The 23,239-nt window shown below is 43.3% G+C and overlaps 1 protein-coding gene across 3 annotated transcripts in view; it reads left to right on the top strand.

The window, feature by feature from the left end:
- Positions 1-23,239, top strand: part of ZBED1 (zinc finger BED-type containing 1) — a 217,263-nt gene that overhangs the window by 120,166 nt on the left and 73,858 nt on the right. The window lies entirely within an intron of this gene.

Below are 23,239 nucleotides of genomic sequence, written 5' to 3'. Positions count from 1 at the left end.
TCAGTGTGTCTGCTCGCTCTGAGGTTAGGCTAATTCGGGTGCTTAGACCCAGGAGCCAGCCAGTGTAGATATACCCCCCCCAAAGAGACTATACTGTAACCTGCAATATGTTTAACATACAGCTTCAAGCTGCCCCATGAAGAATGTTGGTTTGCGCTTTCCTTATTTTCCTTATTCTTTATTCAAGGGCATTGGTTTGCTCTTCCTTTATTCAAGGGCTCACTTTCATTTTTAAAGCAAGTCTCTCTTCCTTCTCTGCTGACATTCTTATTTGAATGCTCACTTTTTCAGAAGCCCTCTGCAGGCACGCTTACATTTGAATAACATAAAAATATAGAAAAGAAGGACTTGTGGCACCTTAGAGACTAACAAATTGATTTGAGCGTAAGCTTTCATGAGCTACAGCTCACTTCATCGGATGCACTCAGTGGAAAAAATGAATGCATCCGATGAAATGAGCTGTAGCTCACAAAAGCTTATGCTCAAATCAATTTGTTAGTCTCTAAGGTGCCACAAGTCCTCCTTTTCTTTTTGCAGATACAGACTAACATGGCTGCTACACTGAAACCTATAAAAATATAGGAGTGTGACAGAGTAAGCTGCATTTTCCAAAGGGAAGTGATCCTAGTAGGAAAAGGGCCAGTGCGGGGGAGGAGGTTAAAGAACAACAGTCAGAAAAATTTAATTCAGAGCTGCAGTGTACACTCATTTGGACTGAACAAGCCAAATATTTTAAAGTTTGTTTTCTGATGAGAGATGTACAGTTCCTGAAAAGCATTGCCAAACTCTAATGAGTTTTTTACAACCAGTAAAATGAAATGGTGCAGAAAACTGATGTGGCACACAAACAAAATAATATTCCACACTGACCAAATGTCTAAAACCTTTCTCCATAGTTTGGGCTTCACATTTTTGTTAGTTTGCCAGAAGCGAGGGCTAGGAACAAGGAGGTTTGCTGTGAGGGGTAAGGAATGCAGTTGTTTCCAAAATGGGGAAACAAAGTATCTGTGAAAACAATGAGGAGTCCTTGTGGCACCTTAGAGACTAACAAATTTATTTGGGAATAAGCTTTTGTGCATCTGATGAAGTGGGTTTTATCCCATGAAAGCTTATGCCCAAATAAATTTGTTAGTCTCTAAGCTGTCGTGGGCTAAAACCCACTTCATCAGATGCACAAAAGCCTTTTCCCAAATAAATTTGTTAGTCTCTAAGCTGCCAGAAGGATTCCTTGTTGTTTTTGCTGATACAGACTAACACGGCTACCACTCTGAAAAGTATCTGTGATCATTTACCATCTCCTTCATTACAGCTTAACAGGAAATGGCTATTACTAAGCTTGCAGTCATTCCAGTTCACCTTTTTCAGGGTATGTCTACACTACGAAATTAGGTCGAATTTATAGAAGTTGTTTTTTTAGAAATCGTTTTTCTATATTCGAGTGTGTGTCTCCACAGAAAACGCTCTAAGTGCATTAAGTGTATTGACTCGGTGGAGTGCTTCCACAGTACCGAGGCAAGCGTCGACTTCCGGAGTGTTGCACTGTGGGTAGCTATCCCACAGTTCCCGCAGTCTCTGCTGCCCATTGGAATTCTGGGTTGAGATCCCAGTGCCTGATGGGGCTAAAACATTGTCGCGGGTGGTTCTGGGTATATATTGTCAGGCCTCCGTTCCCTCCCTCCCTCCGTGAAAGCAGCAACAGACAATCGTTTCATGCCTTTTTTCTTGAGTTACCTGAGCAGATGCCATACCATGGCAAGCATGGAACCTGCTCAGGTAACCGTCACCATATGTCTCCTGGGTGCTGGCAGACGTGGTACTGCATTGCTACACAATAACAGCAACCCATTGCCTTGTGGCAGCAGACGGTGCAATAGGACTGGTAGACGTTGTCGTCATGTCTGAGGTGCTCCTGGCCGCGTCAGCCGGGAGTGCCTGGACAGACATGGGCGCAGGGACTAAATTTGGAGTGACTTGATCAAGTCATTCTCTTTAGTCCTGCAGTCAGTCCTATTGAACCATTTTATGGTGAGCAGGCAGGTGATACGGATGGCTAGCAGTCCTGTTGTACCATCTTCTGCTGAGCAGCCATGAGATGTGGATGGCTTGCAGTCCTTCTGCACCATCTGCTGCGAGTCAAAGATGTAAAAGATAGATGGAGTGGACCAAACCAAGAAATAGACCAGATTTGTTTTGTACTCATTTGCTTCCCCTCCTCCCCACCCCCACCCCCCCGTCTAGGGGACTCATTCCTCTAGGTCACACTGCAGTCACTCACAGAGAAGGTGCAGCGAGGTAAATCGAGCCATGTATCAATCAGAGGCCAGACCAACCTGCTTGTTCCAATAAGAACAATTGCTTAGGTGTACCATTTCTTATTGGAACCCTCCGTGAAGTCCTGCCTGAAATACTCCTTGATGTAAAGCCATCCCCTTCGTTGATTTTAATTCCCTGTAAGCCAACCCTGTAAGCCACGTCATCAGTCGCCCCTCCCTCCGTCAGAGCAACGGCAGACAATCATTCCGCGCCTTTTTTCTGTGTGGACGCCATACCAAGGCAAGCATGGAGGCCGCTCAGCTCACTTTGGCAATTAGGAGCACATTAAACACCACACGCATTATCCAGCAGTATATGCAGCACCAGAACCTGGCAGAGCGATACCAGGCGAGGAGGCGACGTCCGCGCGGTCACGTGAGTGATCAGGACATGGACACAGACTTCTCTGAAAGCATGGGCCCTGCCAATGCATGCATCATGGTGCTAATGGGGCAGGTTCATGCTGTGGAACGCCGATTCTGGGCTCGGGAAACAAGCACAGATTGGTGGGACCGCATAGTGTTGCAGGTCTGGGACGATTCCCAGTGGCTGCGAAACTTTCGCATGAGTAAGGGCACTTTCATGGAACTTTGTGACTTGCTTCCCCTGAAGCCCATGAATACCAAGATGAGAGCAGCCCTCACAGTTGAGAAGCGAGTGGCAATAGCCCTGTGGAATCTTGCAACGCCAGACAGCTACTGATCAGTTGGGAATCGATTTGGAGTGGGCAAATCTACTGTGGGGGCTGCTGTGATGCAAGTAGCCCACGCAATCAAAGATCTGCTGATATCAAGGGTAGTGACCCTGGGAAATATGTAGGTCATAGTGGATGGCTTTGCTGCAATGGGATTCCCTAACTGTGGTGGGGCCATAGACGGAACCCATATCCCTATCTTGGCACCGGAGCACCAAGCTGGCGAGTACATAAACCGCAAGGGGTACTTTTCAATAGTGCTGCAAGCTCTGGTGGATCACAAGGGACGTTTCACCAACATCAACGTGGGATGGCCGGGAAAGGTACATGACGCTCGCATCTTCAGGAACTCTGGTCTGTTTCAAAAGCTGCAGGAAGGGACTTTCTTCCCAGACCAGAAAATAACTGTTGGGGATGTTGAAATGCCTATAGTTATCCTTGTGGACCCAGCCTACCCCTTAATGCCATGGCTCATGGAGCTGTTCAACTACAGGCTGAGCAAGTGCAGAATGGTGGTAGAATGTGCATTTGGACGTTTAAAGGCGCGCTGGCGCAGTCTACTGACTCGTTTAGACCTCAGTGAAACCAATGTTCCCACTGTTATTACTGCTTGCTGTGCGCTCCACAATATCTGTGAGAGTAAGGGGGAGACAATTATGGTGGGGTGGGAGGTTGAGGCAAACCGCCTGGCTGCTGGTTACGCGCAGCCAGACACCGGGGCGGTTAGAAGAGCACAGGAGGGCACGGTACGCATCAGAGAAGCTTTGAAAACCAGTTTCATGACTGGCCAGGCTACGGTGTGAAAGTTCTGTTTGTTTCTCCTTGATGAAACCCCCTGCTCCTTGGTTCACTCTACTTCCCTGTAAGCTAACCACCCTTCCCTCCTCCCTTGGATCACCACTTGCAGAGGCAATAAAGTCATTGTTGCTTCACAGTCATGCATTCCTTATTCATTCATCACACAAATAGGGGGATGACTACCAAGGTAGCCCAGGAGGGATGGTGGAGGAGGGAAGGAAAATGCCACACAGCACTTTAAAAGTTTACAACTTTAAAATTTATTGAATGCCAGCCTTCTGTGTTTTTGGGCAATCCTCTGTGGTGAGTGGCTGGTTGGCCGGAGGCCCCCCCCCACCGCGTTCTTGGGCGTCAGGGTGAGGAGGCTATGGAACTTGGGGAGGAGGGTGGTTGGTTACACAGGGGCTGTAGTGGCAGTCTGTGCTCCAGCTGCCTTTGCTGCAGCTCAACCATACACTGGAGCATACTGGTTTGATCCTTCAGCAGCCTCAGCATTGAATCCTGCCTCCTCTCATCACGCTGCCGCCACATTTGAGCTTCAGCCCTGTCTTTAGCCCGCCACTTACTCTCTTTAGCCTGCCACCTCTCCTCCCGGTCATTTTGTGCTTTCCTGCACTCTGACATTAATTGCCTCTATGCATTCGTCTGTGTTCTGTCAGTGTGGGAGGACAGAATGAGCTCAGAGAACATTTCATCATGAGTGCATTTTTTTTTCGCCTTCTAATCTTCACTAGCCTCTGGAAAGGAGAAGATCCTGTGATTGAAACACATGTAGCTGGTGGAGAAAAAAAAAAGGGACAGCGGTATTTAAAAAGACACATTTTATAAAACAGTGGCTTCACTCTTTCAGGGTAAACCTTGCTGTTAACATTACATACATAGCAGATGTGCTTTCGTTACAAGATCGCATTTTGCCTCCCCCCACCGCATGGCTACCCCCTCAACCCTCCACGCTCCCCGTGGCTAACAGCGGGGAACGTTTCTGTTCAGCTACAGGCAAACAGCCCAGCAGGAACGAGCACCTCTGAGTGTCCCCTGAAGAAAAGCACCCTATTTCAACCAGGTGACCATGAATGATATCTCACTCTCCTGAGGATAACACAGAGAGATAAAGAACGGATGTTGTTTGAACACCAGCAAACATACACTGCAATGCTTTGTTGTACAATGATTCCCGAGTACTTGTTACTGGCCTGGAGTGGTAAAATATCCTACCATGGAGGATGCAATAAGGCTGCCCTCCCCAGAAACCTTTTGCAAAGGCTTTGGGAGTACATCCAGGAGAGCCGCGAATGCCAGGGCAAATTAATCCTTTCACATGCTTGCTTTTAAACCATGTATAGTATTTTAAAAGGTACACTCACCGAAGGTCCCTTCTCTGCCTGCCGGGTCCAGGAGGCAGCCTTGGGTGGGTTCGGGGGGTACTGGCTCCAGGTCCAGGGTGAGAAACAGTTCCTGGCTGTCGGGAAAACCGGTTTCTCCGCTTGCTTGCTGTGAGCTATCTACAACCTCATTGTCATCATCATCATCTTCTTCGTCCCCAAAACCTGCGTCCGTGTTGCTTCCATCTACATTGAAGGAGTCAAACGACATGGCTGGGGTAGTGGTGGCTGAACCCCCTAAAATGGCATGCAGCTCATCATAGAAGCGGCATGTTTGGGGTTCTGACCCGGAGCGCCTCTCTGGTTTTCTGGTAGGCTTGCCTCAGCTCCTTAAGTTTCACGCGGCACTGCTTCGGGTCCCTGTTATGGCCTCTGTCCTTCATGCCCTGGGAGATTTTGACAAAGGTTTTGGCATTTCGAAAACTGGAACGGAGTTCTGATAGCACGGATTCCTCTCCCCATACAGCGATCAGATCCCGTAACTCCCATTTGATCCATGCTGGAGCTCTTTTGCGATTCTGGGACTCCATCATGGTCACCTCTGCTGATGAGCTCTGCATGGTCACCTGCAGCTTGCTACTCTGGCCAAACAGGAAATGAGATTCAAAAGTTCTCGGTTCTTTTCCTGTCCACCTGGCCATGCATCTGAGTTAAGAGCACTGTCCAGAGCGGTCACAATAGAGCACTCTGGGATAGCTCCTGGAGGCCAGTACCGTTGAATTGTGTCCACAGTACCCGAAATTCGACCCGGCAAGGCCGATTTAAGTGCTAATCCACTTGTCAGGGGTGGAGTAAGGAAATCGATTTTAAGAGCCCTTTAAGTCAAAAAAAAAATAAGGGCTTCATCGTGTGGACGGGTGTAGGTTTACATAGATTTAATGCTGCTAAATTAAACCTAAAGTCCTAGTGTAGACCAGGGCTCACGGGGAAGGTTACTTTGAAATGGATGTAAAGTCTGGGTACTGTTGAAAGTCAATCTTAAAATATACAGGATGAAGGTATTTTATGAAGCACAACACTGTGTCTGTTCCGTTACAATTACAATTTGCTCACTGTAAAGTGCTGAAACTGTTGGGATATATGTTTAACCAGTTGTTTAGAGATCAGTAACTCCGACTCATAGCTGTAAGGTAGTCATATTAAAGACAACATATCAAAACCACTGAAATCGAAGGACTTGTCCTCTTACATATTTAAACCTTAAGGTTAAAAGCCTGGCCATTTACTGCAGTCAATGGCAAAACTCCCATTGACTTACAGCCAGAATTTCACCCTCCGTCTGCAGTTAATGGACTAAAATACAGTATATTACAAGGTGAAGGATTAATTGGGCTAGGCCCCTGTTAACTCTAGAGGCTTGATTCAAAGGTGAGAGACAGTAGGTCCACCAAAGGGATGGCCAAGTCAAATAGCACCATCATCAATATTACACATTTTACTATCTGGCAATCTGAATATCACCTGAATAAAATCAGTATGTTCATTCTCAGGGGGCACGAGTAGACCCTAGACGAGGGGTGGGCAAACTTTTTGGCCCAAGAGCCACATCTGGGTATGGAAACTGTATGACGGGCCATGAATGCTCATGAAATTGGGTGTTGGGATGCGGGAGGGGTTAAGGGCTCCGGCTGGAGGTGCAGGCTCTATGGTGGGTCCAGAAATGAGGAGCTCAGTGTGTGGGAGGGGACTCTGAGCTGGGGCACGGGGTAGGGTGTGTGTGGGTGGGGGGGAAGAGGGCTATGGCTGGGGGTGCAGGCTCTGGGGATGAGGGTTTGGGGTGCAGGAGTGTGCTCCGGGCTGGGACTGAGAGGTTCAGAGGGCAGGAGAGGGATCAGGGCAGGGGGTTGGGGATGGTGGGGGGCAGGCTCTGGGCCTCAAGCAGCTCTCAGAAGCAGCGGAATGTCCCCCCTCCAGATCCTATGTGGAGGCACAACCAGGCAGCTCTGTGCGCTGCCCTGTCCACAGGCGCTGCTCCTGCAGCTCCCATTGGCCATGGTTCCCGACCAATGGGAACTGCGGGGGCAGTACTGGGGGCAGTTCTAGGGGCAGGGGCAGCGTGCTGAACCCCTTGGCTGCCGCTACAGGTAGGAGCTGGAGGAGGGATATGCCGCTGCTTCTGGGAGCCATGCAGAGCAACAGTACATGCAGAGCGGGGCAAGCTCCGGACCCTGCTCCCTGGCGGAAGCTTAAGTGCCACGTTAAAATGTCTGAAGGGCCAGATGCGGCCCCCGGGCCAGAGTTTGCCCACCCCTGTTCTAGACTAATTGTTGATCCAGTAGTGCTATCTCATTGGTCAAGAAGAGCGAGAGGAATGCAGACCAGTTTCTCCACTGATGTCATGAACTACTGTGCACCCTCTCTGTTGCCGCACAAGTTACTCACTGGCAAATGGGAATGCAACCCTCACCAGTTACTCCCCACCCCAAGAGAGTGAGAAGGAGAGTAGCCCAATTTCCCTGCCATCCTGCCTCAATCCCTGTACATTAGGAAGGATAAAAACCTCCCAAGGAATGGATGTCTCTCTAAAGGATGTGATGGAGCTGAACCAGAAGTCATAGGTTCAATATGGGAATTACTGGTTAAAGTTCTGTGCTGTGTTTTGCAGCAGGTCAGACTAGATGATTGTAATGGTCTCTTAGTACATTAAAATCTATACATTTATGAAGCACCCACCCAGCACAAGACATTTCCCTTACTAGGAGCCATGTTCTAGAAATAGTATGGTCCAGAGGCATCTATTCCTTCTCTCAGCTTCAGGGTCCGTAACTTGGTCCTCCCTTTCCTGGATTTGTAGAACTTTTTTTTTTTTATGATGTCTGGTAGGCAGACAACAATCCCCCTCAGTCTAGTTGAAGATCTTTGAGAGGACTGTAGCCTGCACTCTGCGGGGTGGGACCAAGAAACACTGCCTACCAGTCCTGCAGATAATGGCCCTTTAATTCTGGCAGTGGAATGTGGAATAGTACCACTGTCTCCAGAGTATTGAAGGGATTCTTTCAGTAGGTACTGGAGGAATATTTCTTGGTCTTGTGGTAGAAAACTAGAGTGAGGAAGTGGGTCAAGCCATGCTTCCCCCCACTTAAGAAGACTTCTTTTCTGTTCTTTTTTTCTTTCTTTCTCCATGGGGGGTGTAGGGTGTGTGTGTGTGTGTAAAATGATTAGCTGAGACTTAACTTCCCACCTTGAAGACTTTGGAGGTTGAAAGTAGAACAACAACTGGTCATCTCCTTCCACTCAGAACGCAGCCCTAGGTATGCGGGGTGTATGAACTAGGTGAATGATGGAGGAGGGAATCTAGTGGGAGAGGTTTGTTGCTGAGAGGCTGATACTTGGATTCAGTGGCTACTTGGGTCCAGATATCACTCATATATCAGGAACCCCCCAAAAATTCCATTAGAATATTCACTCTTTTGCATACTATTACCCAGAAGTGTGTAAGAGCAATCAAAGAAGATTATGAAATTATAGAGAAAATAAATAATTATTTGTATTAGTCGTCCCCACCGAAGATTATGGTGAAATCCCTACCTCAGGCTTCACTACTTACAATAAGGTAGGTCTGCTGTTGTTGGAGATTGAATTGTCAACAAATGGGGGTTTGGAATAAGTAGAGAAATTAGTTTGCAATAAATCACAAAGAGTAGATGGCAGGCATCCAAGCATTTTGGAAGATCCAAGCGATGGAGCTGCTAACAAAAATATATAATTCATCATTAAACTAGAAGCTTTCCAGTGTCTTCTACCTGTCTTTTAAAAATGTGCTAATGTTGATCCTGGGAAGTATTATAATCCAGTGAGATTTACTGTAATACCAGAAATAGTAGCTGAGAAAATCATAAAGGGATGGATTATCACTTTACAGTCCAGTGCAAGGAAGGAGCAGCATGCAAATGCATTGCACATATGCAAAGCAGGGATTGAATTGTCACGGAGCCACAGTTCAGTCACTGCTGCTCCATGGGACAGCGAGCTGCACATGCCCTTTCTGGGCACAGTTTACTTTCCTCTCCACATCAGGTAAACTGTACTTCCTTGCTCAGCTGTGTGAGAGGGGAAGTAATAGCCCATCAGCAGCTGTTCTCCCCACCACATCCCACACAAGGTCTGGTGATGCTGTAGACCCCACAGGGAAGGAGCTATCTTAGGCCCTCTCAGTCAACGCCATGGGTACATAGCAGGGCTCACTATAGAGTTCTAAACATAGTGATGAAGCATCTACAGTAGGTAAGAACAAATAGCATGGTTCTGTAACTTATTAACAGAGCCCTGTACGTTCTGCAGCACACTGAACTCAAGTTCTGCAGGAGAGCCTTGATCCTGCAGTTCTGTTGGTACAGAGCTGTGCAGGAACTGAAATGCCCCAAAAAATTCACATAAAAGAGTTTTCTTGAATGAAGTAAATAACACTATAGATTGTGTAAACTATACTATCTGAATGTTTTCCAATGCATTTTAAGATGCTATGGAATTCTCACCTTATCAAAGAATGCAAGTCTGACCCAGAAGAAATCAGAGGACCTTGATGAAGCATATTGTGCCACCATTTATACATGTTCGCACCCACTTTTCGTGGTTACTGGGAGACAATGATGTGCTCCAGCTCCTTCCAAGTCTTAGGGCTAGTCTACACTGGCAATGTTAAAGCACTGCGGCAGCAGTGCTTTAACATGGCTTATGTCATCGTGGCAGAGCGCTGGGAGAGAGCTCTCCCAGCACTGTAAAAAACCCACCTCCCAGCGCTCTTAAAAAACCCACCTCCTTTTTCACACCCCTGAGCGAGACAGTTGCGGCGCTGTAAAGTGACAGTATAGACAAGCCCTTAGTAACTTCTCTCTAGTCGGCGGTGGTACAACATAAATCATCTGAGGCCCTATCATTAGTGATTAGGGGAATGCATAGATCCTTTCTTTTCCCCTATTGAGACCTGGCACCTACTAATCTATTTCTCTTTCATGCCACACCAGATGGAGGACTGATGGTGGGCAATGTATTTGTGAGTGAAGGCAGAGGGACAAAATAGTGAGTTAGGAATGTTTGCAAGTGACCAGCATAACTGAGGGTAGGAAAGAGAGATATTTGGGATGCAGAAGAAAACTTCAGGTAATTGGGCAACAGAAGAAAAGCATAGAAAAGTGCAAAGCACTTTGGAGGGAGAATTTAATTTACTGTCATATTATCATGGTTTCTGAATTAGTTGTGACTTCTCAGGATAAAGTTTTAGGCATCCTCCTGCAACATGAGATCATCTGGTTAATGTGTCCTGGCAGACAGAAAAGGTAAAGATGATGTTTTTGGTATTGGGCTTTCTTCATATGTGTGTGTGTGTGTGTGTGTGTGACTGAGCTGTAGGAAATTTTGCAATAGATACACTTTGATTATCATTATTACGGTAGCACCTATAGACCCTGAGTGAGACTTGGGTTCTATTGTGTTGGCACTGTACAAACACATTGAGCAGGCCACATGGGGTAGACAGGTGAAGTGACTTGCACAAGCCCATATGACTCAGTGTCAGAACCAGGAATGCAACCCAGGTCTGCTGACTCCTAATTCAGTGCCCTTCCCACTGGACTATGCTGCCTCTCAGCTTGTACTTCAGTACAAATAAATAGTTATCATTACAGTATATTAATTTTATGTTCTTTTCCATTTTTTCTTACTAATATTACATCTAAAGTTTTAGAAGAACAAAGCTTTAAGAGAACTTTTTTATTGCCTCTTTCCTCTATGGTTACTTTACTTGTTCCCCTTTTCTTGTTCTCTTCCCATCCGTGGCTCTGTTTTTCTGTTACTTTTCACCAGATCATTTTACTGCAGTGCCCATTTGTAGTGAGGGGCTTCAAAGGAATTCTCTCTCATAACAGTACCCTGCTAATGTCAGCCATGAATTCAAGCAGTGTAAGTCAGGTCAGTGGAGCAGGAATTCATATGCTGTTCTCTTCTGCTTCTAGTTATTTAATTTTGAGGTTATTTTGTTTCTGCTTAGAGGCAAGTGTTCTACTGAGCATCATGGAGTTTCTGAGTAATTCTTGCTTTCAGGGCTGTGCGTTGTCTGTATTGTCTAGTGTCAACTCATGCTGACAGCTTTCATTAGAAGTTTTACAAACACTCTCCCTTTGTCTAGACTTCAGCTGATCTCATGATTACAAAAATAGCTGTAGTCAAGTTTAAAGGTATAATTTAATCTGGGGAAGATTTAGGCAAGAATGGGCATTTCGCACTTACTAAAATCTATATCTCTATATCCATAGACTGTATTGTTTGTGAAAGGTGCCAGATCAACACTACTGGAAGCTAAAGTCCTTCATTCATTCAAGCAAACAGGCTAATTAATGACAGGAGCCATTCAGGCTCCCACGCACTGTCTTGCCACTTTACTTTCAGCTAGCTCTGGAGGAAGGCACACCTATATAGATGACAGAGCAGGTTTTTTTTCCATTTCTATTTAGTTCTTGACTTCTTTGCTGAGGCTGCTGCCAATCAAGCATGTCAGTGAGTTCTGTGATATAGGTTCTGAAAAGCTTCTGAAAAGTTTACACCATCTCACAGAAGCCCTTAAGAAGCAGGCTCACCACCAACGCATGTCCCGTACAGCTAACAGTCATCAGATAATACACTTTTTTGGTTACTTCTGTGTTGGGAAAAATTCAAACCTATGACCTAGAAATTTCAAAATCTTTTTATCTTTCCTGTGAGCCAGCCAACCCTCACAAAGTGTTTTGAAGCAAAGACTAAACTGAATAGTTTCTGAAATAGATTACCCTTCTGCATATTTTCCCTTTCTTTTTGACAACTACTTAGCAGCTTTCCAAGCGCCATGTTCTGCCATCAGTGAGGCTACTGAATATTTCACAGTTGATCTTGTACTTGTTGTTGGGTGATAGAAGTTTGGCAAGCCACGCGTGTTGTAATGCCCTGCAGGTCTAGAACCCAGACTTGCACAGCTGCCAGGCAGCTGGTATCTCTGTCACCTAGCAGCAGCTGTAATCCGCTTGCGCTCCACTGCCCATGACCTACTATTGATACAGACTACGGGAAGTCCCACCTCAAGGGGTCTACAGGCAGAAGTCCTATGACTCCTGATTGGCTCCCCACTCTATGTAAACTTAAGGGGTGTTCCAGGAAGCGTCCAGGCAGTAGTGTGGATTTCCAATAGCTGCCACAGCCATTCCTTGCTCAAATCCTGAACTCTTGGCTTTGACCTTGGCTTGATTTGGACTTCACCTTCTGATTCGGACTCTCACCCTTGGTGTCGACCCTTGCCTGGAACCTAACTACGAACTCCTCTGCTACTCCCCATCTCAGGTTTGCCCCTACTCTGACTCTTGGTCCTGACTGTATGTTTGGGATTCTGACACATGCGCACATTCAGAACAAAGAAAATGGTCTCCCTGGGATTACTGCTTCAATATCAACAAAGTGGAACTCGGGGATAGAGCAGGTCAAAAATTTTCCCTCAGTGTTTTTTTTTTAATTGTTTTTGATGGAAAATGCACTTTCCAATTAAATGGAAATCTTCCGACAAAATGCAGTTTTTGTTGAAAACTTTTGAAATTTTATTAAAAAAAGCTGGATTTTTACAGTTTGTTTGTTTTGTTTGTTTGTTTGTTTGTTTTTCAGTGAAAACCTGGAAAAAATGGTGAAAATTAAAGTCCTTTTCAGTGATTTATTTTTTTTTCAGGAAAAAAATAGTTTTCAAACCAGTGCTACTCAGGGCAATGGTCTTTACCATCAGGGCAAACGTTCACCAGACTCACATGTACATCTCAGTGGGACATGTAGATACTGTCAGAATAGCCATATTGGGTATGACCAATGGTCCGGGTAGCCCAGTATCCTGTCTTCTAACGGTGGCCAGTGCGAGATGCTTCAGAGGGAATCGACAGAACAGGGCAATTATTGAATGATCCATCCCGTCGTCTAGTCCCAGCTTCTGGCAGTCAGAGGTTTAGGGACACCCAGAGCATGGGGTTTGTCCCTGACCATCTTGTCTAATATCTATTGGTGGACCTATCCTCCATGAATTAATCTAATTTGATGAATCGGCAGAGTACCAATAAGTCCAGTTCAAACATCAACGCTAGAGTGGGTTGAAATTTTTGAAACAAAACATTTTTTTTGTCAAAACATTTTAAAATGATATTTTTGGTGAAAGACTGATATAGTTTTAACTTTTTGTGAAAAATGTCATGTATTTTAAGAAAAAAATTAAAATATTTGTTGTTTTCATTCCTAAGCAATCATCATTTAAAGTAGGCTACGTCTTACACTTCTTATAGAATGTGGAGCTTGCCAAGCCAACTTGCAGAAGCCTCATCAGCGAAATACAGAGCCCTCAGACCACCATGAAATCTGGTCAGTGGGCTGTCACCACCCCAGTGTAAGCGGCATGTAGTATACACGTGGTTACATGGTGCAGTGCAAAGCAGGCCACGTCCACACTGCAATATGTAGTTACACGTCAAACACTCTGGCAGCTGGGAGGCAGTGGGGAAAGATTTCAGCAGCTCCCTGCTGCCTGAGCCTTTCACCGTGGTGAAGAAAGGCTCTGGCAGGGAAGAGGCAGCAGGAAATCCTTTCCCTGCTGCCAGAGTCTTTCCCTGATGCGGGGAAAGACTCCCAGCAGTGGGGAACTGACAGAGTCTTTCCCCATTGCGTCCCTGCTGCTAGAGTCTTTTCCTGTGGTGGGGAAGGCTCTGGCATCAGAGAGCTGCCAAAGCCTTTTGTTACTGCCCCCCCCCCCCCGCGCCGGAGCCTTTCCCCACTGTTGGAGTCTCTTCCTGAGGCAGGGTGAGACTCCAGGAGCAGAACACTACATTCATAAAAATAGCATGTAGACAGGGAGGCATAGCTTAGGAGCGTATAGTGCCATCTAGGGTAGGTGCTTGTGTCTTTACTTATTTTACCCGTGCTAGGGGTGCTAGGTACATATGTACTCTACATGCCATTGAAAGAAGCATGCAGTGTAGATGTACCTTTAGTGGTGTCATAACTGGGCCTACAAATTTACCTTAATTGTAAAAAGGTATATGAATGTTCATAAGATGTTACAACAACCTATAATAACAGATGTTGATGAAAAGTGGGTCAAGTTGCTTTCAGTAATGAATGTTATAAATGGGTGCAAGAGAACCAGAGAGACTAAATTAGTCTTGGGGAAAAAAAGGCCACATTGCTATAATTCAAGGACTATGTTGAAATCATGCTTGGTAAAAATAGAAGATGTGGAATCAGAAACCAATGAACCAAAATTGATATGCTGGATATTAGGCCAAATTGGTGAACAAAATAATGAGGGGATGGACTATTCTATGCATCACTTCCTTTGTGGGTTCTTAAAGAAGAGACTTTGGGAGGACAAGAAAGGAAGAACAGCAGAAGCTACTGGATCAAGCTTCACCATCATGATTTGCACCCCCACTGTTTCTTTATAATCCAGATCCTGAGATGTCTTGACTAAACTGGGTCAGAGAGAGGGAGTCAGATGATATTGCCATCTCTATCAGCTCCAGATCAATCCAAAACACCACCTGAGATGAAATGGGATTGGAGTTGAACAACAGCTCCAGCCATGTAAACTCATAATCGTCCTTTTGGATAAAAGAGAAGTAATTACCATCTAAGACACTGTCAAACAAAGGGATTTTTGCTCCTAGAACTCTCGCCAGCTAAATGGAAAGGAAACAAGGGATGCTGTTAAAATGAAAGCTGTACTTAATACTTTACATTTCAAATGTTTTACCTGGTTTTTTCTTTTTTTCTGTATCTTCAATAAAGGGTTTAAAGGATTTTTAGAATGTTTGCACCATGGTACCAAAGAGGCTGAGATCTCTGTTTACCAAACCTTGGTTACCACTGTTTAATGTTGCACAGTGACTGGGTTATGCTAAAACCTTTTGCTCATTTATTCTGTCTAAATCAGTGGCTCTCAACCTTTCCAGACTACTGTGCCCCTTTTCAAGAGCCTCATTTGTCTTGTGTACCCCCAAGTTTCCTCACTTAAAAACTTACAAAATCAGACATAAAAACACAAAAATGTGACCGCACGCTATCACTGAAAAATTGCTTACTTTCTCATTTTTACCATATGATTATAAAATAAATCAATTGGAATATAAATATTGTACTTACATTTCAGTGTATATTTTTATGCAGCCTGTTGTAAAACTAGGCAAATATCTAGATGAGTTGACGTACCCCCCAGGAAGGCCTCTGAGTACCCCTGGTTGAGAACCACTGATCCAAATTAATGCAACAGTATTTCCAAAGAAAAAATAATAATATTCTTTGCTGACCTCATGGGGCAGTGGCTCATCAAACTGGCCTGTACTTGGAAGGGATCGCATTCTTCCCACTGCTCCAGATGGCAAATTCTGTCACTGTGTTTATTCCAACATAAGAACAAAGAAGGCAAGAGGGATGATTAGTTTAGTTTAAACATTTTTGTCCACCCACTGGTTGCTGTCTTAGGCTCTCCATTCCCTCCTCTGCTGGACAAAGATACTCCCTCTGAGATACATCTTTATATCCTGATACAAAAAAGTTAGTATTGCCTTTGACATAGTTACTGCCCCCTGACATGGCTACTTATTACTTTGTACATGTTCGTTTGATTAAAACATTTTTATTGTGTACTGTTATTCTGACCTTATCTTTTAGGTGGGGTCAGTGTGTTTCTCTTTTCCTTGGGGAATGTTCTGGTACCACTTGATATCGGGATGTGTTTGCGTAAGTACTTTGTGCTTAGCACTTTTTAGGAATGTGTATTTCTGCAATATCAGCCCTGTTCTTGCCAGATTGTGTGAACAGGTTCTGGCTTATACCAGACTTCTGATACAAGGGCTTATGTCTTAGGCTCTCTTCCTACTTCATTTGCTAGCTGCGGTAGCTTCATAAATAAGCAGCTGTCTTTCCCAGTACTGACTAACTGTGACGTTCATGCACAGAAATGTGGAATGGCCACATGTATATGCCATGTATGCAGTAAACATGGCATAACCTAATGAAAGAGAGAGGAAGGATGGTCCCATGATTAGGGCCCTAGCCTGGGGCTTGGGAGACTGTGGTGCAATTCTCTGTGCTCCAGCACAGGCTTCCCATGTAATGTTGGGCAAGTTGCATACACTCTGTGTTTTAGTTCCCCATTTGTAAAACAGGGAAGATACTACTGCCCTACCTTCTAGGGGTGTGTTGTGAGGTTAAGTACATAAAGATGCAGTAATGGGGGCCAAGATAGATAGTCTTTCTCTTACTTGAACTGGCTAAGAAAATTCTTTTGTCATTGTCTTAGAGAAAGAAATGCTCCCTTAGCCAGGGAGAAGGGGGAAGGAAATTGAAGACCCTCCTTCCTCCCTCACCCCAAAAAGTTAGATTCCAGATCTTCTAGGTTACAGTAATTAGGTTGGATGTTTGCATATTAGTTCCACAGTACTTCTGCTTACTGGACCGGAATGAAGGGCATTCTGAGTATAGCCAACATCTGTGTATATGTGTGGCTTAGTTAATGGGAAGGAAGAAGCTAGAACTAGGTTAAAATGTTTCTTGGTTGCAACACTGATCTGTCTTTTTATGTATAATAACCTCTTAAGGAAGAGGGAGAGAGAGTAGATAGCTCTCGTCTGATTTAAACTAAGGTACAAATGAGTGGAGAAGCTTGATTTTTTTCCCCCCATGTAATTCAGTTCTATAAGTAACATAACACATATCCAGAAAGACCAGACCTCTTTCTGGTTTTACCCCCTCTGTATGGAATTATTCTTTTTTAACTTTGTGAACTTTTTAATGCATTATCCAAAATCTGTAGTTAAACAATCTAGAGGTCCCCCCCCCCCCACATTCTTACCCTAAATGATATATTCTTGTTTTTAATGTGTCATAGTTGTGAGGCTATTCCCAATATTTCCAGCCAGGAAAAATATATATTGTTGATGAAGTAATCACCTAGCATATTTTTTCTTGAATAGGAAACACTTTCCTAAGCCACATTTGTTCAGGTATGGCAGTGTTTTGCACTGACATGTCTTTCTACTCTCAAAAGGTAATTGAAGGGGAAAATAGTCTCTTTGTGTGTCTTGTCAATGTCAAATGGGGCACAGAAATATTGAACATACTGTATATCCCTTAAGATATCCTTGCCTAGAGTGAAAAAATATTGACTTTTAATTGTTTGTTTAAAATGATTTGACCTCCACAAGAGAATTTTTGATCTTTAAAGTATTATGTATAACCATAACCAACCTACTTCTATTAGCTCAGAGATCACAGAACTCCGAGGTGTTTTGCTGGTGATACAGAGCTGTATTACAATAATATCTATACACACAGAAGATTATTCTTATCCTGTGGTGTTGAAAGGTTAAACAGCTGCACCTTTCTGTATTTCTCCAGTACTGTAACCAATGAGAAAACTATCTTGCCATCTTACAATGGTTTTCTTATCTTAAAACTGAACACCATCTTGAAGGCGTAAGTGTGAGATTTAGACACAGTGTTGACTACAGGTCTTATTAAGAGTGAATTATTGTAGCTCTCCAACCTTATTTGCTGTATTTGTCTCTGTAGAGAACCTCTGTTCAACATACTAGAAAAGATTTGTTTGAGTGCTCCTTTGAAAAGAATATATTAATGTTTTCTGTTCCATTACCAGCCAATTTGGCTTAATTTATATTAGTGTAAACAAGCAGACCTGCTGGATTTAAGAATATCATTTTGTGTGGATTTTAAAAAAAATCAAGAACGTGGGGCAATGAATTACACCTACAAGAGGATCTATCTAATTCACACTTCAGTAAAGCCTCCTTCTTTGTAGTAACATCCAGGACAAGATAATAAAAGCATCATCAGTGTCAACAATGGAACTTATGTAGCCAAGTCTTGAGAAACGTGTGAGCACTGTGACGTCACTGGCATTGACCCCATTCCTGCATCTGGCAATCCATAAACCTCACTAATCTGCATGGGAGCTCCCTTATCTAAAGGAAGTTCTGATGTGCTAATATAGTGCATACTACAGCTATGCTTGTAATTAAGATGTCCATTGTAAACTCCTGTTTGCACACACCCATAATTTTCTGAAAAATTCACCTTTTCAGCTAACTTCCCCTCTTCAGTCTCTGTCCAAAAGTGAATGCTTCTGGAAAGTTTGGGCCCTTTCTTTTTGAGTTAGGTGGGGTGTCCCATCTCAAAAAAGGTATATTGGAATTGGAAAAGGTTCAGAAAAGGGAAACAAAAATTATCAGGAGTATGGAACAGGTTCCATATGAGGAGAGATTAATAAGACTGGGACTTTTCAGCTTGGACTGACCAAGTATGGCCATTCTTATGTTTTTTATGAAAGAAATCACTTTATTTTTTTAAAAAAAACCCTAATGCTTTTTGGGGAGGAAGGGGCTATGGAGCAGGGATATGAAAAAGGTGGCTGAAGTTGAAACCTGGCATGTAAATTGCTTTAATTGGGGACTAGAAGCTTTGCAGAAAAAGTGGTTTTGATTTAGTAAGTGCATGCAAACTGAACATTGTGCATACAGAAAACACAAATTCTGTAAGTCTTAGAGGTGAACGCTTTGTGAGAAGAGCTGGGTGCATAATTTGGAGTATGTGCACTTTTCATGAAAAGTTCTGAAGTCCTGATTGTTGCCTTTTAAACTGAGCCCTCTTGTTCTCTGCCCAGCTCTCTTGTTCCTGCATATATCTCTGTTTTTTAGAAATCTTGATCAATAGAATATATATATGATTCAAAGGGTAAGTCTATACTTGAGCTGTATGTGTAATTTCCAGCATATGTAGACATACCTGCACTAGCTCTGATTGAGGTAGCATGCTAAAAATAGAAGTGCCAGCGGCAAGACTGGCTAGCCGCCCTGAGTACCTGCCTATGATTTCAGATGGGATCATGCTAGGGCAGCTAGCCTACCTGTTTCTTGTGACACTGCAGCTAAACTATTTGTAGCATGCTAGCTCCAATCAGAGCTAGTGCAGTATGTCTACCCATGCTGCAAATTACACCTACAGGGACAGTGTCGACATATCTAAAATGTCTTAGCTTTTGGGCTTTGCACCCAGAATGCACTGCAAATTTGCAGCTATAGAGTTGGGAAATTTGAAAGAGATGATAGAGGTTGTAGTTTCCCAAGTTTGAGTTAGAACCTCACCTGATGTCGTTGAGCTGAGCTCCATTGACTCACTGAACTTCAGCAATTTACACTATTTTAGAATTTGGCCCTGTGTCTGGGTATGCTTGACTGTTTGGTCAATCTGGCTTTGTGTCAGTCCTAGCTAACTGTGAAGTACATTTTCATTTTGTCATGCTTCTGCCCTGCTGATATTTACCGTCTTTAATAATATATATCTGAGCTGGATGCTTATTTTCCATTCAACCTCTCAGGGGTAAAGATAAGCTTTAGTTTTCCCACAATTTTTAAAACTTTTAGCACATTGTTGGAGAAACCTGTAATCACTTTAAATGTTTGATGGGAAGGAACAAAAGAGAATTTCTCATACCTTATTTATCTTTCATTTACAATAACCTGTTCTTCTTTTAAGTTATTTTACTTAGTTTGTTCTCATGGCTGCATACTAACAAGAATCAGCAGGAATCATTATTTCTTTTCTTTTGTATTGTATCTGATGGCAAATACCTATGCATTGCTTGGACAAAGTTTTTTGCATGTAAGTGAAATTCACTCCTCTATTGGGGGGAAGAGGCACTGCAAGGACAATGCACCACTTATGCCCCACATTGAGCCCTATTTTGTAGGCATAAGTGGAATGTAAGTGATGCACAGAGTAGGTCTTGTGCTGGCCTCTGCACCGGGGGGAATGTCACCTGTATAGGGGGGAAAAGCAATTTGCAGCTTGCTAATTATAGGAGTGAAAAGTGTCCATATTCACTGTTTCAAAAACCCATTCACCTGTGTCAAGTAGGAAAACTTCCTCAGCTAATAGGGGCAAGGAGATGCCAAGCAATCCATTTTTGCAGTTTCTTTCTTTCTTTCAACAAGAGATTCCCTTTTGGCAGAGGAATCCTCAGCTACTTCTTTAGATCACCTATAAATTCCTTTTGTACCATCCCAGTGATGCAAATGGGACTTAACCTGGACCAAGGATCTGGCATGCAGTTTCTAACCCTTATGGTTGTGAAGAAAATATTCCAAATGTGAACTGATGCATAGCTACCTTCCAGAGTCTTCTAACAGACAACTCTAGTGCCCCTGCTCCTGCACCTACTTTTGCCAAACCAGATCTGCAGAGTGAAACTGCTAAGTCTCTGGTCATTTTTACTCTGGTGCCATTCAGAACCCTGTGAACAGGGACAAAATTGACAAAGCTTTGTCAATTTCACCCTAAAGCTACAGGAAGGTCAGCAGCAGATCCTAAAGACATCCAGGAGAGAGAGGGACCCCCCCAAAAAAACCAGTCAGGGGAAGGGGCAGAGCTACAGAAAAACTCCTCCTAAGAAGCAAGTGTCTGGCAGGAGAGCAGAGACCTCCCCCACCTTTCACTGCAGCCAGGGACCTGAGTATAAGGAAAGCAGTGGACATACCCATCAACCAGGAGGCTCTGGAATGTGGGGACGGGGGTCAGAGAGCTCCGGCTTTCCAGCAGCCATAAGAGTGAGCTTCAGATGTAACAGATATCTAATACCCATAGGCTGTTATGACTAATCAGGGAAAAACTCCTGCCCTAGAGGAACCCAACTCCATTGTAGGCAGCTGAGGCAAGGCTTCTTACCCAGCTTTCTCACCATGGGACTGCCCCTCGACCTTGCAGGTGTTATCCCTTCCTCTCATCTTTTGTATCTGCCTTTGGCTAGATAGGTTTAGGTCTCTAGTTAGATGGTGGCTGCTCAGTTTTTCAAGCCTGGTCCATATTGAGCTGCAAGCATATAGAAATATAGAATCATAGAATATCAGGGTTGGAAGGGACCGCAGGAGGTCATCTCGTCCAACCCCCTGCTCAAAGCAGGACCAATCCCCAACTAAATCATCCAGCAAGGCAGTGTATTTACGTGTGTTTATGAAACACATGCATACTGTACCTGTAATGTATAGAAAAGAAAGCTTGTTTCAAATAATACACAATTTGTGGTATAAATGGATTAAGGCAATCATGCTTGAGTAGTTCTCAACCTTTATCTGAACTACGTTTTGCACCACGGTTCAGTGATGTGTGCTCTGGAAAGGTGACTGAACTGTGAATCAGTCTGGAGATTCTGTTATAACGTACTATTTTGGCAGTAAGTGGAGCAGTTGCTAGTGATGGAACTTGAAAGCAGAGCTGTTGTTCTAAATTTTGCTTATTTGAGGACTAAGTGTTGCAGTAGAACTGGCTGAATTTGACACACAGGAGGGTCAGTGGACTATGCCATTTAATTCTGCTACACTCATATATACACTCACCAAGAAGATTAAGTTGTGTAGGAGGTGAAAATGGGTAAGTCAAGCTGCACTGTGTAAAAAATATATATATATATAATAATAATAAAAAAAAATTCCTTTCAGTTTTAGACTTTTTACTTTTTTTAAAGTAACTCCTGAAACGTAACTCTTGAAAGTTTTTTTTTCCCCCTTCCCTCTTAGTACAATAAGTCAAAGCGACATAGTTAAGAAGGGGCACTATAAACTGCTTTTTCAGTTGTTTCTTTTGAACAGACAATGTTCAAATAGTTCTGGAAAAAAGCATGTGCAAATAATTATCCACCAAGAATTTCTAAACACAGTATTCCTTAAACACCCCAGACAAAAGTCATATTACAGTGAATAGGCTGGAGAACGCCACTAGTACTGATCTTAACCAAGGACTTACAGTATACTGTCTTGGAAGTTCACAATTTCACTCATGCACTTTGGTACCCGTGTTATGACACCTCAGGGGTGCACTTTGACATTTAGTGAGTTTGGATTTTATTATTTTTTTTTGCACATTACAGAAACCTGTTTAAACAGAGAGTTAATCCGTACAAAGATCAGCTTTGGTTAGCTGGTTAGATCTGTAAAAGCAGGGAGAGCAAAGAGTTTCCTTAGGACCATTTAGCTTGAGGTGGGGGAAGTTCAAAGCTATTTACCTCCCATCCAGGTATACTGGATAGATGTTTGAAGGTGGGTGTGCCAAGGATACAGGTGAGATTATGCTTGCCAGGTTTGTGATGACCATTCTGTCTCCAGTTTGTTGTTTAGTCATTTTGTTTGATTTTTATGTACAAAAGCTTTAAAGCAGACATTGTTAGGATGTTGAAGTACAGCCAGTACCTGCTTAAGCAAAATGCTACAATAGAATAAATATATGTTAAAAAAAACTTGTCATATTGGGCAAAGCAGAAATATCGATAATATCAAACATGCATGTTTGGATGTGAATAAGCACAGAATGAATTCTGGTCATCTTTTTGCTCCATTACACTCCATTTGTATGTAATTAGCTAATAACTTTCTGAGTATTGAATTAGGTGTCCCCAGATTACAGCAAAGTAATAGTCAAATCTTTTTTTTTTTTCATTCTGTGTGAATATTTTAGCTAGCATCTGACAAAGATGTAATTGCTTTGCTTTTAGTGAAGGTATTACCTAGATCAGTGTGTCAGACACACCCACACAGAGGAAAGAAATACAGGCACGCATTCTAGAAGTGAATGTCTGTGTGTGAAAGAAGAGTAGAAGAAACAGCTGAATGGAATAGTGTTTGAAATGATTATGATGATTCAGCAACATTAGTTGCTAATGTTCCTCTTCCTAGATTCCAAATCCTACGTTCTTGCTCTGTTTTTGTTTGAGAATTTGAAAGCCACATGCAAAGTCAAGGACTGATTAGTTTTAAAGACCTATTATGCTACTAAACTTAGTACGTAAACAGAATTACATTTCAGAGTAACAGCTGTGTTAGTCTGTATTCGCAAAAAGAAAAGGAGTACTTGTGGCACCTTAGAGACTAACCAAATTACATTTGTTAACAATTCTGGGGGCACGAATGATTTGAGGCCTAATGGACTGATAAACTGAAAATGTTAAAAATAATTTTTGCCTAATATTTATGCCTAATATTGGCATCAGCTTTAATTT

Source organism: Eretmochelys imbricata, chromosome 1, assembly GCF_965152235.1.
Source record: "Eretmochelys imbricata isolate rEreImb1 chromosome 1, rEreImb1.hap1, whole genome shotgun sequence".
Taxonomy (NCBI): Eukaryota; Metazoa; Chordata; order Testudines; family Cheloniidae; genus Eretmochelys; species Eretmochelys imbricata.
This window is presented reverse-complemented; position numbering and strand designations above follow the sequence as displayed.